Source organism: Bombus fervidus, chromosome 3 (genome assembly GCF_041682495.2).
Source record: "Bombus fervidus isolate BK054 chromosome 3, iyBomFerv1, whole genome shotgun sequence".
Lineage (NCBI taxonomy): Eukaryota > Metazoa > Arthropoda > Insecta > Hymenoptera > Apidae > Bombus > Bombus fervidus.
In genome coordinates this window covers 12852250-12871722 of record NC_091519.1, presented here as the reverse complement: position 1 = coordinate 12871722, position 19473 = coordinate 12852250, and the positions used below count along the sequence as shown (strand labels likewise).

The window sequence follows — 19473 nt, the reverse complement described above, 5'->3', positions numbered from 1 at the left end:
ACATCGGCGTATACCGTGACATTTATGTTCAGAAATTTACTTATCGGTGTCCATTCATAACTTGGAATTGCAAATTTTGTTGCTTGTCCGCTGCGAATGTTTCAGTTTCAAAAAGTTTGCGATCTCTGTTTAAAGCGCATAAATTCAGTTCCACTTTCAGCAGAAACTGCAATCAGACAACATTCATGCGTGGCAAGAAACGATCCGTGATACACGTCGAAGCTAAAACGACCCTAATAAAGCAGGGGTTAACACTTCGGCCAACGGAACAAATCCGCAACATTTCCCGCCGATACCAAGGGCCAACGTCGACCATTAACGACGCATCAGTTCTTACGTGCGCAGTTTTCGAAGTTTTATTATGCCGTAAAATTGTCGCTTCGTGGTCCGATGGCAGGCTTTAAAGCCTAGCCAGACTTTCAAAAGGGACTGCAATCCGCAGATTTTAATGGTCATAATGCCTCTGTTGTTTTGAGTTCGTCTCGTCATTAGTTTCGCGAGCTCTTTCGGCCCTCGCGCGTTGGCCATGTTCCAAAAGTCCCTTCCACCTCGCCCATCCATCCTCCGAAAAAGCGGCAGAGCGAATGAAAAAAAGCGACCGAAGGTTATAAACCAAAAAAAAAAAAAAAAAAAAAAAGAGGAGAGGAAGAGGACTGAGAAAAGGAAGCGGAAGATCTATTTGGCAAATTTTATGACCGATTTTATGGAATTCCATCGAGGATGACTGTGTGAGTCATTGTATCAGATTGCTGCATATGAAACGTTTCTTCCAAGTTTGAATTTGCCGCGCCGATAATGCCCGCCCAATTTCGTCCTACTGTTAATCGTCGATCATATCGGAGAATAAGAAACTTACTATGAATTACGTATATTCAAGAGGATTATGAAAAATATGAAACTTTCATAATATTGCGATTCTCTTACGTGAATTTAAATTTGGAAAAATTACCGGAATTGTATCTGAAGAGATAAATTTAGCATTTGTGAAAGCAATCTTTTGCTACATCAATTATTTTAAAGAGATTCATAGAGGAAGAAATGACAAAGAATTGAAAAAAAAATTCAAACGAAGACTTCTTAAATTTTAAAACTGATAATGAATGAAATCGTATTGCAATTATTCTGATTAACTCCTATCCTTAAAATTCTATTGTATTTCCCTCGAACTTAAGAAACTTTCTAACGATAGAAACGTACGATTCGGTTGAGAATGACCCGAAGAACTCACGAGGATTAAATATACGATATTTTGGAAAAAGCTCTATGTAATTAAAATTTCATTGTATCGAACGATACTTGACACGCACCGATCTAGCAACCTCGAGATATTCGAGTAATTGAAATTATGATCGAGCTTTGCAACGCGACTTCGAAGACTGTAACGAATATTTTCCAGCTTGTTTGAAGCCGCGTTCTCGGAAGCTTCCATTTCAGGAGAATCGTGGCAGGAACGAAGCGAATGTCGTGTTTCGTTGCATATTTCGCGGCCGAAATTCACGTAACGTGATTTCATCGCGGCTGCGCTTTTGCTCGACGCGTGCCAACGACCATTCATAAAATTACGGTTCAGGCAAATCGGTCAAAGAGCGAGGCGACACGCTTCGATTTGTCGCGGTTGCCCGAAACCATTCAACTGGCTTTCGTTTGTTTATCGAAAACGGCAAAACGAATCGTTGCACGTGTAATTTGCCCCGTTGCATGTAGAAACGTGTATTCTGATTATATATCAGCTCGTGTTCAAACGAGCGCAACAGAGATGGAAACAGAAGCTTTTTATTCCATTGTATTATCAGCCGTGAAATTATTTGTATCGATGCATTGCCTTTGATTTCGGCGTTGCGGAAGAATCGTATCTGAAAGATATTTTCTGAGGTTTTTGGCATTCAACTGCTATCAATGAATCACACGTAGATGATCAAAAAAGCTTCAGACGCGATATTCAATTTAGTATATTTAATTTTGTCTCGTTTTTATATGTACTATGAATAATTTCTATATATAATCTACAATACAAAATATTACAATTCGAACAATCGTGGTCACCATTTAATGATACTTTTTGTAATGAAATTGAGATTAATCTTCGATTAATTGTATGGCAGAAACTGACATCGACCTCCCATCATAAGGAAATTATCGTAAAACGATGAAGTTTTGGGAAAAAGAATTTGCGAAGCAAATAAAGTTTCAATTGGCGAATACTGGAAAATTTGCATTTTTATAAGGACAATACACAACAGGTACTTCGTTTCCATGCGCGTTTCCAGGGATACGCGGAGCATAAAAGATCGAGAATCATTGTTCTAATGGATCCTCCCCGCGATCCTTTTAGCAGTTGTGAGACAAACAATATTAACCCTTTGTAGTAGGTGTGTGTCAGTGGAAGAGATATGTTTGATGTAAAGTTCCATGGATCTGTCATGGAACAAAAAGCGACGCGTTTCAGCTAGCCTTAGGGGCGTAACTGGGAATTCCGCCACTTTCTTAGGGGCTCGACGAGTGGCTTCTTTCGGCCTCTTTTATATTTTCCTTTCGACTCGTTGTTTCGCCAACTTTTTTCTACACCTCCGACACCTTCTCCCATCACTATTCTTCCGCCTTTAACCTGTTCAGACGAACTAACTCGTGCCATTCGGGTTGTTAACCTCTTAGACATAATGCTCCTCATATTTTATGTAAGACACTACATTTGTTTACGTTATATTTTAGCAGAAGCTCGTATTAATTGTTAATTAACTATTACTAATATAACATTTGCTTTTATGTAAGCAACGCAAACTGAATACAAAGCTTCGAGGTTGACAGACATAAATGTTATAATAAAGTAGACGTACTTTTGTATAATATTTTGTAAAATCCAGTGCAATTCGAAATTTACAAAAGATAATTTCTAGATATTATTACCAAACTATTTTATAAAATGTTCTAACAATTGAACATACGTCTGGTCTGTTATGGTTATAATGATGCATTTTTCTGAAAGATAGCATTCAGCAAATACAACAAGTATTCTACTGTTACAAAACTTCTGAAAATTTAAGGAAGCTTCTGGTAAGCGAAGACTTCCTTGCCCCCACAATTTCTCAGATGGTTGCGTTAGAAAAGCAATTATAATTCGTTATCTCTGGAGGAGAACGAAAGACGGTGAAGAAAGAGGGGCGGGGGGTTGAGAAAGAACACGAAGTGGTGGAAACATGTCTCAAAGGAGACACATAAAAGAAACATTCGTCCGGTTTGCCAAATATCCTTAAGCCGCTTAAAAGCCCTCCCTTCGAGCGAGCAAACGACTTTTTTTTTTCATGTTAACGCGAAGGCTCGAAAAGGAAGAGGGAGGAAGATGGCCAAAGCAAAACCTGAAAAACTGTTCCACTTTAGAGTCTAGACGACTTTCTATCTTCCAGGCGAAATTAACGATGATAATTAGCCGCTGCAAGAACCACCAGTTCGCAATCCGTCTTTCTCTTCCTCCGTCTCTTCTTCCTGTTTCTTTTCTGATAGCTACCCATCTTCTTCCCCCTTTTTTCTGTTCTTCGTTCTTTTTCCATTTTTCTTCTTTTCTCCTTTTTCCTTCTTTTCCTTAGCCCTGCGCCACGTTATACCGCGGTTTTCTTTCATCAGGACGCCTAAAAACTGCTCTGAAAACGAATTCCGGTCTCGTATCTTGGCCGGAGATTACTTTAAGTCTTTACCGTTAGTACCACGGGGTAAGGGCTATTTTCAACAACGAACTCGTAACCCGATACACATCGAGCGGGAAGAGTTCGTCTGTGTTCCTATAACTAGAAAATCACCGTGGAATGCCTTCGAGTGCTTTTAATGAAACGTGCCGGACAACCTCTGATTTGTTAATGAAACGATCTGTTTGCGGATGAAAGAAGGTATGCTTGCTTTTCTTGAAACGTTCGTTCCTTTGCCGGTGCCTGTCCTCTCTCTTTCTTTGTATCTAATATCTTTCAATATTGAAGGAACAAGAAATCTTCTTGAAATATTTCGAGTACGTTAAATATTGGAAAAATAACAATCTAAAATTCTTGGTAAATTACATTTCCAAAGTTTAATATCCTCTGAATTATTAAATAAATTTTTATAAAACTCTACACCTATTATACGTAATCATCTTAGAATTTAATTATCCTTTACCAAACTTAAAGTAGCTCATCAACTCTTTTGAAGATTATATATTTAATTCCTGTTTGTAGGCGACAGAAATGTTTAAAATTTTTATCTTATTATCTCCTATGACAGTATATACTTCCTTAAGAAATTTTAATATTTGCCATCGCACTAACTATTTCTAAACATTTTTAAAACAATTTTTCTATTACTCTAAGTGTGTAAATACTTTAATTATTTTTATGTCTTAATTAAAGAAATACGTAAATATTGAACTATGCTATGCACTGTTTTATTTTATTGTTTTCATAACTATCTATGAAGTAATTGAACGATCTAATTGTACACAGACAATAATGTTTTCAGTGACATGTTCTCGTTAATTCTATTTACATGTGGATTTATGAGATTTTTATTTGTTTATATTCAACTAGTTCGTAAATTCGTCATGCATAAATAACACGCTACAAATTATTCATTTAATTTTCTTCTCTGTTATTACCGTAACGTAGCGAATACATTAGAGAGATTTGAATACATTTTGAAGAGGAGAATCTTAATCACTGAATTGCATAATATCGGGGAAATGGTAGAAAGACCTTTTAATATTTTACGGGGCGAAACGTTATTATCACGATTTGGAAAAATAACACGAAAAGAAAGGAATTTAATAAATTGATAATTATTACCCATAAACGTAAAACACAGATAATAAATTTAAAGTAAACTGTTAGATATATAAAAGGAAAGATACCCAAGTGCATATTTAAATCTTCTGCTTTTTTCCATATCATTTTTTATATTCTTATCAAAATAATACTTTTGTTCAATAGTGCAGACAAAATTTCTTCAATTCTTTTCATACTGTTTTCTAATCGTGTACACCAAGAGGCGATCGAACTTATTACACCAACAAATAAATAAATCTACATACTACATAAACGAATCCATACCTATAATTCTTATTTCCGAACACAACGCTTAGTTTCACAAAGTTTCACTATAAAAGCTGTTGATCGTCCCGTACCAATGAAAGTTCCGCAGTGTAAAGGATTAAGCGATCAGCGTTCGATTCTTCTGGTCTGATTAATTTCGGGTGTCCAAAACCAGCCATGAAAATATTCTGCTTCTGCAACGCAATTCCACCCCGTCTCGCCCCGCCTCCCTCCCTGAGAAGGATGGATCGAAGTTAAAGTTTAGCAGCGTGATGAGCAATAAGAAAAAGTAATAATAACGTTTCCTCGACGTGTTGTTAGCGCAAGAAAGAAAAACGAATTGAGAAATAGAGGAGAAGTGTAGAGGAGAAGAAACGCAGAGAGGTTTGCAGGGAGGGGGGGGGGATGAACGTCGATTTTCTTTTGCGAAGAGTTGTCTCCGTCGTGGCGTCAGCGCGACGTCCAAAAATAGGGGCTGTATTAGGGCGTAAGCCTGTAGTGGCTCGTTTTCGCACGGCTCACCGGACCGCGAATGCATCGTCTTCGGCTGCTAGTAATTTTAGATCTGGAGGAGACGTCGCGACGCGGCCTGAAGGATTTCTCCTCTGTTCGTAGCGGTGAAGAACGGAACGATACTCGTCGAGATGTATCCGAACCGCTTTTCATCAACATTGCACAACGTGTTCATAACACTCAGCCTGGAGAACTCGCGGAGAATGAAAAGCAGCAGCATCGTTTCTCGAGAAGGGTTAATCGACATTCAGGAAAGCCATAAACGCGTTGACTGCCGCGCGAATTTTATATATTTCGCTCCGACAGCAGCAAGAAATTGAGATATACTACATTATAATTTATAACGTTTAATTTTTCCGAACTAGTATATTGTATTTGCGCGCTGTTCTTTTTTTAACAACGTTATCTAAGTTAGTCTTACCGTTGGCAATTTTTTAGTTCATGAAATTTATCTTATTTCAGTCATTGATGTTTCTAATTATTTTAATCACTAAAAAAATGTAGTATCGTGGTTCACCGATGACGACGAAACGACGCTCTTGTCTTTCGTTTCACGATCTTTCTGTATAGTAATTGACCAACTAATAATGTTAGTGAATTGACGAGTTAGCGATAATCGTAAGTTATAGACTTCGTTTATATAATTTTGCAATTTTATGTTAAATAATCGTGATAATCAAATGACTCGTAATTTGTTAAATTTACTTGTAAAATCTCATTCGTTTCATTACCAAACTTATTACTATCGTACGAAAGAATTTATCAATGTTAATAGCTTTGATTTGTCACCTGTAAAATTTCAGTAATAACGTTAGTTGATATGTGCAAGAGGATCCTGTACATTTAAACAATTTTGAAAACTAAAATCAACAACGTTTCTTATAATGTTCTGTTTCTTTCTTCAAGGGAATAGAAATTAAAGTAATTTTGCAACTTTATCTATAAAACAGATTTTTACTCGCAACAAATTTTCGTTTATTTAGTATCGCGAATATATTATATTATATTATTACATGATCTTTAACTTGACGCTATCTATATATACAGTAATTTTATTGAAATGTTGGCGTAAGCTGATCGATGACGCAAGTTTCCCAATTATGTAAAGTTGCAGTTGTATCGGTTAGTTTCTAACATGATAACATATTGACTGTACGTTCTTATAAGCATATTTGTTCGTGCTACTCATATGTCGAATGTAAAAGTTGCCTTAAGCAAGATTGATACGGTAACATTATCAACTTACTTTACAAAGCACTCTATGTACTTTTGATATTTATGTACATTAGATAACACAAACATCTTACACATTAAAAGATTATATCTTTCTAAGAATATGTAAATTTTGTTAAGAATATTGCCAAGAAATACAAGACGACGAAAATTTGTATCGTCAACTAAATACTCTAAATTACATTTGGAATATTATATACTGACCATTTTTATAACAGGAATTTATCAAATAATTATCTTCATAGTACTTATACTACATACTTATTCATGTAATTTTATAATATATCATTTTGCAATATATCATTTATATCTAATGTATTTTTTTGAAACATACTGTTGCACTAGATAGATGTAACAATTTATAAAAACAAATATTGCATCTATATAAAGACTGCAAGCTGGAATGAATTTCTCTGAAGGAAATCGATCCATAAATTCGTCGAATCAAATGTTTCCTTTGTTTTGAAAACTTCTTTCGTTTCTAAGAACATTTAAATATCCACAGATCTACAGAATGCAATCAAACTATGGATATCAGAGACGAGTTCGCGACACTATCAAATAAAACTGCGATTAATTGCTGCTATAACATCACATTGTAGAAGTGCTGGACGTTTGCCAACACCGTTATTGCTGCAAATAACTTTCTATAAATAATACTTGCGACAAGCGATCTCGCTAGCCAGCTTGCATTTCGAATATAAGTCTTTAACGGAGCTACCGATCGAGATTCGTTATTGCAATACGGATACTGAGATTTTAATCGAGAAAATTTGTATAATTTATGATGTTGATCGAAATCGACAAACGTATATTATTACCAATGTATTCATTTAACTCTGCAACGATCTTCGAATTTTTCTGTTCCCATTTTGCTCTTATTTTAACAAACAGAATTATTTGAAAGCTTTAAGAATATATCTAACAAGAGATCATGTATATATTATCAATAAAAAAGTGAAAAATATTTACAGAAATCACACTAACATAGTAAATTGTAATAATTACATTGCTTGGTTTCCACAATTTTCTAACTTGAAACCTATTGAGAAAATGTAACACCAATTAGATAGAGATTCCTGCAGATCCACTCAAAATCTGAATTTACTTTGCAAAATTGTGCATAAGATCGAATACAAAGACGCTAATAAAATGAACGTCAGAACGATCAAAATAGAAAATGATCGAAGAATACGTCATATAAGTATAAACAAGAGAAAAATTAATTCTATTATATCAGAAGAAAAAAAATTGACGAGATTATTGCTATAATATTATACCATTATTTCATGTTAGATAACAAATGTTAATTCCGTTAATTTCTTACTAATTTTTTAAATTTATTCAGGCTTTCATAAGCGTTCTAGTACGTATAACCGGAGTTGTACCTGTACGTTCGTATCTAAAGCAAAATGGGGAATGCACGGGAAATTGCTCGTGACACTGTGAATTTATTCATTGCTGCAACTTTCCATAATAAGGTGGTGTCTAACAACGTATATGTGATTTATCGAACAATTAACATCATTTCGCAACGAAATACAGTGGAAATTGTTTTTTCTCTTTTTAACGGTAACAGGGAACTTTGAAGAATGGCAAAGCTTCACTGCTATTTTATTATCGGTTTGAGGTATACATTTCATTAGGTGCTCGCGACACGCTCCGTAAAGCCATAGTTCAAGGGAGTTTAATGGGCTCAATTTAGTTATTTTGAGGAAGTATGTTGCACGGCTTGTTTACGAGGCGAAATTTCTTTAAAAAATGTCGCGTATAAAAGGCATTAAGGATTAATAGGATCTTTTGACACTTTTACTACGTCGCGGTCTGTTGGCCATTTATGCATCGGTCTTCCTTTAATTTTTCACTGTTAGTATAAATCTTAGTCGTCCTGAATTTACGACGCGAACGATTATTAAGCTTCGAGATTGGAATCGACACCATGAAAGTTTCACACGACAAATTTCTCATCTAAAATGCTTTCATCAATTTCTTTATTGTTATTGGTTGTATTGTTTTTTATTAGAGAAAGTAACAAGATTTAATAAGAAAATTATTACCAAATGTTTATCTTTTTCTTTGTATTAAATTAAAATATTGTTCGCATTCTCAATTTGTAAAATGAATATCGTTTGTTAATAATGAACTTTGGAGTTATAATAATACTTGATGACTTGATACAATGGATACAATTAGAATAGGACACTGCGTTCATTTCATAATTTAGTGAAAGCGAAATGGATATTTTTTGAGAACTGGTACACGATAGTACAAAAATTAATGAACTCGAAATATAATTGGGGCGGATTAAACGTGTAGGTTGTTCGATAAGAAACGACTGGATGAATTTGTAATAGTCAGTTGTATTAAAATCGTCGCTCGCTCAACATTATTATGCCGATCGCAGAAAGGATAACAATTAAACTGTCCTAGGGAGCACGTTCATGCATTTATATCGACCGATGTTACAACAAAAAGTTAAAAGCTAAAGTTCTTATGTAACTCCGGCTGAAGATTACAAATAACGACCATAACAATCTGTCCCGAGGTCGTTTGCCTCTAGATCTTGTAAGCCAAAACAATCGTTAGGATTTAAAGGCACAATAATGTGGGTCTCTCCCAGATTCCAATTTTTCCTTGACTTTTTCTACGCTTATGTGCCGCTGCAATATATAAGATATAAATAAAAGGAAAATGACAATAGTATACAAATTATTACCGAAAAGTTCGGGCACACGTGGCATAATTACTTTGATACAATTCTGACCATTTGCCTTATGTTCTCTTGTTTTCATAGGACAAAGTTTTGTATCATAACCATAGAGATGTACTGGTCATAACTTTTCAGTTTGTTGTAGCAACGTGTCTTCCATGACGATTACATTAAAATATTTGCAGGCAAACGGTTTATATATAAACATATTGCTTGTGTTGTTTGAGCAGAGATGAAATGATATCGACGTATTGGAAAAATATTCTTATACTTGAAGAAAATAGGTAAGAACATTTTGTATTATATGTTAAAAGAAGATTATAGGGATATTTTTATTATATATTTATAAAATACGACAAGAATACATAACGTTACGTTTGACATAATTTTTAATCCTTTGATAGTACAATAAAATGATACGAAATTCAGAATGAAAAATTTGGGAAATAATTATCTTTTCGTCTTAAACATTTTGCTGTATTTTCGATATGAAGTATTTATTTCTTACGTTATTTCGCGTATGAAATTGCAGATGATATGATAAGCCTGGAATGCAAAGGAGTTTCGTTCTTCCGCCAGACGTGGTTGCCAAATATTTGACTCAAAATATCATTCTACATAAATAATGTCAAATAAGAAGAAGGACAGAGTAAGTGTATTCACCATTATCCATCTGACTCAGTTTGTGTAATCAATGTTCAAAATAATACAAAGCGACGAAATTAATCTTGTAGAATGAAGCTAGATTATACGTCTATATTTAATAAATGTTTGGAAGGATGTGATAAACGGACACATTAGTGTAAAAAATTAATGGAAATGAAGATTAAGTAATGTTAATTACGTCTCATAGTACTTACTAATAAGTTATAACGAAATCTATCAATTAATTCTTACTGTATACTTATAAGCACTTTTATATTAACGTCTAATTAATTTTTAGTCACAATCAGCCGGTTCATCTTATCAAATGCAATTTAAAAACAATTTTATATTTAAATTTCCCTTCATATCTCTGCTTTATATTTCAAGTGATTTTACATCGATATTTAACATATATTTTAGTTACATTGAACTACTATATTTTACCAAAAAAAACTTATCCTAACAAATGACAAACAAATTAACATACCTTTCCTTTGCCTAAAGAACATAACAGATTTCTTTTTTTCAGACGCCATTCCTGTCACATGCGAGGCCATAGCGGTCCATCACCTAACCGCGAGCGCAAGAAAGACCAAATCACCTAGCATCCGCTCGCACTAGTTATTTTGTCGCTAAGAATGGCAAGCGAGAGGATCGGGAAATTGGATCGTTCTGTTCGTCGAAACAAAAGGTTCCCTCGATCGGGTATAAGTTCCGAGGTAAACATAAATTTCACGCGTAGAAGCTCGAAGCTACGATATCCAAAGGGTTGAACGTGTCATCCTATCGAGTCCTCCTCGGATTCCCTGTTTAACGACACCGTGACAGCTGAAGGGGCGAGCAACTGTATGCGTATATACGTCTTTGTACGGCATCGCGATCCGTAAGAAGAAAAGAAGACGAAGAAGAAGCAGAAGAAGAAGAAGAAGAAGAAGAAGAAGAAGAAGGAAACGATGGAGGCAGAACGAAGTTGAACGGGCAAGGGGAGACGGAGGAGAGTACGAGGAACGAGACAGAGGCCTGGGTAAGTTATCACTCGAGTCTGGACCAGGAATAGTCGCCATGTGGTGGCAGCCGTGGGACTGACTATTTTCGGGTAAAGACAAATTTGGCGCGATGCGCTACGAGGGAGCAAGCAAGCCTCGTGGTAGTCTCAAGTGTAAGCTTACATGTGCCGGGGGGTGTCGGCCACGACATGGAGAGGCCAATGGGATCTGTGCGGCCATTTTTAGAGGGCTCGTTGAAGCAACCGTGCCCAAAGCTTTGGCAGCATTCAGTCTGAAGCAGTCAACCAGTCAGGAGGATTCGCTAGAAGTTCTTGACTCGAGCTGCTCTAACACTCGCGACCAGAGAATATCCTCGACCTCTCGAAGGACTCGGTCTGTCTCGTAAGTCCAACATGGACGACGCTACCGGCCGGAATCGTTCCGATCCGCAATCGAATCGAACAGGAAGTGCGAGCAATCAGGTATCTCGCCGATCTGTGAATCTCGCCGTTTTCAGGATCCAACCCCGTGAACGCGCGGATTTCGACCGTGTCGAAACTAGTGGATTACGTAATCGTCCGATTAGAAGATGAAACGCGCATCGTCACGGCGACAGGATCGTCCGGTCTTCGTCGTTGAGAAGTGGCCAATTTTCGACGATCGAACGATCGATCGGCTCGAACCAACGGAACAACGATTTTCTCGAACGATTTTTTTGTTCGAACCGGGCGATGCCGTTCCGTGCTTCCTTACTTCCCATAGTGAATGTGACGTATGGAATGTAAAGAAGTATGGAGCTGCGCCCAGGTGTATCATCGAACCGGAAACACGCCGTGGGACCCGGTGTTCTCCGCGAGACATGCTCAACAGCTGATCAAACAGTTGACCACATGTTTCTGCAGGCTGAAGACAGCAAGATTTTGTTACGCCCGATGAAATCATGGAAAACGACCGGTGTATTCTCATACGCTTTAGAAACGATTTTTACCGACGATTCTTGTTTCCATAGAAAATCAACGGGGAGCGGTCGAAAGTCTCGAGAGTGCGCGATGCAACGTTACGCAAAGTTTCCACGTTTGGCGAGGTCATCGTGATGGAAAAAGATATTAAACAGCTATAGCCCGGTACTGGTATCTAGACGCCAGAAATAGAGGCAGTTCCACGTATACCGTAACGTGACTCGAGCATCTTTCCACGTCCATGTGGCCTCTCCCGTGTTTTCTATTTACGGTTCCGTCGTGACTACCATGTGGTCGCCAGCTTTATTTAAATCGGCAAAATATTTCAAGGCGTTCCCAGGGCCCGTTTGTCTCCCCCGCCGAGCCACGATTCATAAACTAGAGATTTTCTTCTTGCAGATGACGACGATGCACCGTTCGACCAGTAAAAACCGGGGAAAAAGTGCTCTGGTGTTCAGCTAATCCTTTTTTTGTCTCGATTCTGTGCATCGTGTACCGACAGTAAACACCACTTATAGCGTATGTAAGTATAGCACGTGAAACATTTCTAAAGTTAGCATTTTCTAGCTATAAAATCGTTGAATGAACTTACAAAATGTGCAATCTTTACATTTACATGACGAATATCAATATTCAAATAATCACTAAACAGTTAAATAAACATGTTTATGTGAAATATAGAATTTTATAGCTAGATCGTTATATAGAAACCTCGATGCCATTCTCAAGTATTCTTAAGTTTATGTAATACCTCGAAGCTGGATAAAAAAAAAAAAAAAACGTTCGTTTATGAATATATTAAACTGTGGCTAATTTTATTACAGAGAGAAGAATGCACGACCAAGGAGGATGGAAGGGATGAAAACGGTAGAAAGGGAAGGGAGAGCCTGGAAGGAGATGTTCGTCCGGTGGTGAAGTCAAAAATAGGACGCATGGTCACCAGCATATTTCCATAAATGAGTTCTCCGGTTACAGAGTCTATTTGCGTTCTGGGCCGGCGACCGGAGTTGCTGCCAATTACAATCGGTTCCAGGACGATTTACGAATTCTGCGACAGATCTAGGGATTTATTGTGCGCAGTAATCCACGAAGTTGTTGAAACAAGAGAGTAAAACGCGCCTTCTTCCATTCTTGCGGAGTATAATGATTGCAAAGATTGTGATTACGAAAGAGGGGGTTAGAGAACTTGACGTCAGTGAGCTTCTGTGACGTAATCGGACTTCGATGTATATGTACTTAGGGATTTGTATTAAGTCATGATTAATACGATTTTCCTGAGAGCAGGCTTTTAAACGACGAAGCTAGTTATGATCCTTTTGATTGCGAGTTTTGTAAAAAGGAGATAGAAAAGTGATAAACAATCTTAGCAGATGGATGGCAATACGTCATTAATTATTATTGATAGATAGTCTATTTATTCTTAGCTAATATATATTCGCGTTAAATATATGTAATTAATAATTGATACATTTAATATTTGTCTCAAAGAATTATGTTGTTGTATCGAACAATACGAATATTTTAGACGCCTTTAATCGTTAATGCGATAGGTTTGTATTTAGAAATGTTTTGTTATATATGTGTTTTCTGTATTTTAAGAAATTAGGAAATCATCAAGTGTTTATATCTTTACGAACAACAGTATTATTATAGTGATAATAAGTATCTATATTTTGTAAACGAATAGAAAAACGTTTAATTTTAAAATAGTACACGGATATTTGTTAATATTTTAATAATTAAATTATAGAGACGCGTTTAAGGATTTAACTGCTCTTCTCGCCTTTATGTTTCCTGCATATTCTTCAAATTTTTAAGTAACAGCTATAGAAGATAGATTAGTCAGTATTGGACGGCGAATATATCTGCAAAAGCGATTGTGCTTACCAGAACTGTCAGATTATTTCTATCTATGTGATGAGATTATGAGTCAAAGAATTTTATTTATTTTAAGTGTATTTACCGACGATAAACTGGCAGTAAACCGTCTTCTATCGGAAGTTCTATTAGTTTAGAAGAACCTTCTTCGTTCGACATAAACTAAGTCTACACTGACACGCAATTATCCGCATTAACATTTCTGATGAACGTGTCTGCGAGCAAACGTGTCTGTCAGTGTGTGTAGTCTTTGCTTTGTGACTCAAAACTGGAAGAATTTGAACATAAAGAATTTATCAAACAACAAATTAGTTTATGTTTATCACTTTCGTAATAACAAAAGTGTTATATGATTATCATATGATTATCATAGACCGATGGCGTCTCATAATATATAATTTGACTTTCCTGTGCAAACTTCTACTTTACGTTTTAAGATGTCGAAGCTCAGATGTCTCGGATATCTCTGTCTTACTATATTTCGTTGTATCTGCCAACCATCCATGGACATGACAACGCGAGCCTCTGTAACGATCGCTAGTCAATTTTATCAGCTGGTTGTACACGTCTCTTCAACAACGTGACGAAACTAAAGCCAGGAACACGGAAAACGGGACGATAGACGAGGAATAAAAGTGCGCTAAACGCTCGATTTATGAGGTTGAGACAGCACCGCTGGTATGAATGTTCACCCTAATAAATAACTGACAGTCTACGGAGCAGAAACCATGGGGTTGGAGGTGGATGTGATCCCAGCTATGCGTGGAAGCCTCGACTATTCAGGATGCAGGCACGGCCGGATTTGCATTGCCGTCATTGTCGCGATTTGAATCGGTCGCTCGCTTGCTCGCTTGTTCGCTCGCGCAAGCGCCTAGATCCTGTCGCGGCTTGCTTCCATTGTGGCAAATAATTCTGCGGTGCCATGGGATTAACGATTGCCTTGAATGGGAAACGGACTGTAGCGGCCAAGGAACTGTGCTTGGGCTTTCGGCTATTCTATCGCCGCGTAAAATAGCACGGGCTTTGCGGAAAGAGGTGTTCGACGAAGCTTCGTAATTCGAATCGAAATATCGAAATTTCTGTTGAAAATACGCCGTTCCTGTCGTTCGTAAATATGTACACACTTTGTTCGATTTATATCAATGATACACGAATATCGATAAGGTATATAAATTAATGGCAAGCAAATGGTCAGAAGCAATTCTTACTGTTTCCTTGTGGAGTCAACAGATAGGACGCATCGTATGAAATATTAATTTTTTATTTTGTATCTTATCAATGATATATTAAAATTAAATACACGACAGTCGTCGAAATGTTGTAGTATTTTAAATACCGTTGCTAGATTTATTCAGGATAGCGCTTCTATCAATCTAAAAAAACGTTCTCTATTTTATTTATACGTTGATGGCTGACAAACGAGTTGAAAGTAACGAGCTGCTCGAATGATAAACATAATGTTTGACATTTTGTAACCGTTATAAACCTCGTCGAAAAGTTTACGATGGATTAATCATAAAGCGAGATTAAAATGAAAAAATCAACAAAAGTGTATTTTTCCCCCGTGATCTTCGTATAGGTACTTTTTCTTTCTTCTCGCTCGATTTCAATCCGTTTATCTTTCGTTTCCTGTCACGGAAGAAGAGAAAATTCATTTCCGCCAGCCAGTCGACAGCAAATTCCACAGCAAGTAATAACTCAATTATTGACTCATGACTTTAAACGATTAGCGTTTGGTCGTGGAACACGTGCGTCGAATTCCGCAGCCCGAATACGCGTGCCGTTCGATTTCGCAGACAATTCGTTGGCTGGAAAGGGAGAGAACCAAGGGTGAAAAGGGAGACGAAACACGGAGGACCAGGTGAGCAGAGGCCATAACGAGCCGGCATTAAATTTGTCCACGGAAAATAGCTCTGTCCACACAGTGGCGGTAATGTTCTTGATTAAGCCGAATGAATTATACTGATATTATTCCCGTAAAATAATAATACTAGTCCTCGTATTATTGGCTAATGTTGGCATTTGCATTAATGGCCGTTTTCCTAATTGACGGGTCGCCACGTTTTGTCTATTTGTTGTACGCGTTATACACGGTACCGATTATGTTACTAAGCTATGTCAGTGTGGAATGAGCATTATTCTGCTCTTTCAAAAGGAACGCAGAGATCAATCTATACGGTGATCTTGTAAATTTGAGTATTTCAATGAAATCCAATTGGTTTTGTATATCTAGAAAATTAAAAAAAGAAGAAAAATAAATATATAAATAAAGAACGATCGTGTAATAAATTTTCGATCGAAGATTTTATTCAGCAGTGACTTGACTGTTTTGAGAAAGATTTTTTTTACTGACCACCTGATCCAAACTTTCAAATTTGGAAACAGATAAATTAAATATAAATTTCTGTAGCACTGTAATATATCCTTTTACTTCCTTTTTCTTAATAAACGTGAGAATTGTTACATGTTAACAATACGCGTCTTAATGTATCAATAAAATTCGTACAGCTAACTTTTGCTATAATATTTAATATTTAAGGAGTGTACATAGATCGCATGTATTCGTAAGAAAGTATCGCTAAATAATACGAAACTTAATGTACCTGGATGTTATACTATATACAGCCACCATCGTACTAACGTTAACGTACTAAATGTACCAAATCAACCTATGCTACTTTTTTTGCGAAAAGAAATATGTACCCCGAACACACACGCACACACACATACATAAATGTTGAAACGAAAGGAACGTAATAAAAGGGGAAGACACTTAACGTGAAATGTGCTGTAGAAATTCGATCATTTCGGGCGGATAGATGCATTGGCGTAGGTGAATCGGTAGTCAAAGGCCTCCGTAGAGGGTTGTTGGCCATGCGACGCCAATAGAAGGTACCGGGGGTCAAATGACAGGCGAGCGCATCTATTGGCTACTCGGTACGATCGTCACGTTCGGTACGACAATTTATGACGATTGGAATAGCGGCCAGTTCAACCGTTACACGTTCGTGCAACGGTGCCGGACTACTAAAGTCTCGAACGAGACACCTTACCAAACTGGTTCAATTAGCAGAACAGCGTGAAAAAGGATTCACCGTCGTATCAGTCTGTAACGAACTTCCTGATAGGAATAATCCACCTGTACTCCACCTTCGTCCCTGTAAAGCTCGATTTTCTAGTCGATGGAACGACGTCATTCCTCCTCGCTTTTATCTCGGTTCCCTGAACAGAATTTAGCCGAATAGTTTCTATGTGAGCGCGTTCGTGAGGGATACTAACGCGAAAGACGAGGACAGCAAGGATCGAAGGACCAACCGTGGCAATCGTGATGTATGGCTTTCGTTATTGGTGTTACACGGAGGTGTTTGATGATTGTCAATGGCCGCGTTGGGTTTAAATCGCCCTGTATCGCTGATTTTGATCTACTACTTTTCGTTGCTACGGGATTACGTTAAACGATGAATAATTACTATAGTTGAAGACTAGTTCTTGGACGTGAAATTGCTTTGAAAAAGTTAACTGTTACGGCGAAATGGAAGTTAATATTAACCCTTTGGTGGTATTCAAAATCAATAGAAAGATAAAATGTAAAAAAAGTGACGAATAAACCACGACATAAATAAATAGTAGATAAATAAATACGAAACAAATAATTTGTATCTACCTACTTCTTTACCACATTTCATATATCGTTTGCATAATAACCTACGATTTATTTATCGTAACACAATGATCGATTTATTGAAAATCTGAAAACCCGTGGAGACCAAAGTTAATTCGATTTAACTTTCTCAAGTATTTCATACTTATATCATAATGTCATATCGTAAAAAACACTTTATTGTTTTTAATTAACTTACTTAGTATTGTTATGTTTGATTATGTTGATTGAATTGAAAAGAAAATATCCAAACGCAAAATTCTAAGAAACTTAGAATATAAGTTTCCGTATACAAACCGTTTATTATTCCTCGATATCTATGTTTCTCTTAACGCGTATAATGTACCGAATGGACTTAACACAGGTTTTAAACTACATAATTAACGTGGTGCTATGCACGATACCGATAGATATTGCGGAATGATTCTTCGCGCTTGTGATTTTCGGGGCGCGCCGCAAATCGCGTATTCGCTGATAATGAATTTGCTGGCTAATAAATTCGAGCTATCAACGCATCTGGATTAACGTTTCAGCTCGTCACGTTAATATAGTGCACACCCTGAGTGCTCATCAACGTTAGTGGTGTATTTGCAAATGTTATGCACACGTCCAGAAGCCAAGCAATGTACACGAGCAGAGCACTGACATAATAAAGATTTATTTACTCCGGCAACCTATACGCGTTGACCGTGCTTCTATTCCCACCTGGATCTATGGATCTAATGGACAAATACGGGACTTAATTTATCTTCGTTCACGACGCGAAATTCATGGTTAGATTTACATATATACGAGATATTTTGTAAAAATTCTACCAGGCCTTCGTCCTTCTTCAGAAGATTAAAGTTGATTAGATTTTGATACTAAAAAATAGTTCACAAGGTATAAGTTTCTCTATTTCTTGCTCTTCTCCAGACGTAATAATGTTATTACCTTTACTTTACACTAATATAATTTATTTCTTGCAAAACATCGCGAATCTATCGCCCATTCTAAGAGTATCTGTATATCTTCGAATCCATCAAATTGTTCTCTTCTTCAGCTACATAAAATACTTTATATCCATCGAACTACATAGAAATACAAAAATTAACAAAAACAGACCTATCTGCCTATTTCTCTCGTATAGTCTTCATTTTAATTTCGTTCCTATTCGACGCAAGCCAATTAAGGTAATTAGGAAAATTCACGAGAGAGCACAATTTCATAACGACATCAGAGACTTAAGCCGAGAGGAAAAGATCCGTGACTAGTTGAACAGAATCCAACCGTATCTCTCGTTGCTTCGAGCTCGCTTTGCAAACATCTTATCGGGCGATAAACCAGACTTGTTACCGAGTGCAAGCGGTATTGAAGTTGAAGCAACTCGCGCGATCCAACATCCAGAAGCAAGTAGTTACGTAAGTGGAGCATGTCGATATCGAAATTCTGTTAACTACATCACTGGTGGCTGCAGCCACAGCGATGAACGGCCGGTGTCCGCAGCCATAGCGACGAACGGCGAGCATTGACAAGGCAGGAACGTTGGCAATTAATGGGAGGTGGGACTTAATTAGTACAATCTCCATGGTGTGTTCCATTCCCGGCGTATCGAGTCCCATGTCTACGATCACCTCTGTCTCTCCCTATCTCCTCCCTCTCCCACTCCCTCTCCCTCTCTCATTCTACCCCTAAATACCGAGCGTTCCAGCGCGTTCCTCAGAAGAAGGTAATATCCTGCTGGAAGCCCCAGCTACGACTTCTTGCAGGACAACGTTGCTGAAATACCGATTTCAGATACGTCTACAGACGCAAGAGCCGAGGGAAAGGTATTGGTACAGCGAGAAATTGTACTCTGAAA

General features: G+C 37.2%; 1 protein-coding gene and 1 long non-coding RNA gene across 5 annotated transcripts in view; one reads left to right on the top strand and one right to left on the bottom strand.

Annotated features, from left to right (window-relative positions):
- The window catches only part of LOC139985667 (E3 ubiquitin-protein ligase MIB1-like), a 159531-nt gene that overhangs the window by 23719 nt on the left and 116339 nt on the right, over positions 1 to 19473 (bottom strand). Inside the window, exon 1 of one of the 3 annotated variants that reach the window (XM_072000267.1) lies at positions 10637 to 10775. The exons of the other annotated variants lie outside the window; for them this stretch is intronic. The gene's annotated coding sequence lies outside the window, so the exon portion shown is untranslated. Of the gene's footprint in view, positions 1 to 10636; positions 10776 to 19473 lie in introns of those variants that run through there. 3 annotated transcript variants of the gene reach the window in all.
- LOC139985670 (uncharacterized) lies at positions 9490 to 14846 on the top strand. 2 transcript variants are annotated; one of them, XR_011799471.1, is made up of 5 exons: positions 9490 to 9788; positions 10037 to 10153; positions 10679 to 11173; positions 12494 to 12617; positions 12919 to 14846. It is a non-coding gene; the product is annotated as an uncharacterized lncRNA (long non-coding RNA). The 2 variants fall into 2 exon arrangements; XR_011799470.1 differs by lacking the exons at positions 9490 to 9788; positions 10037 to 10153; positions 10679 to 11173 and having other exon boundaries at positions 11626 to 12617.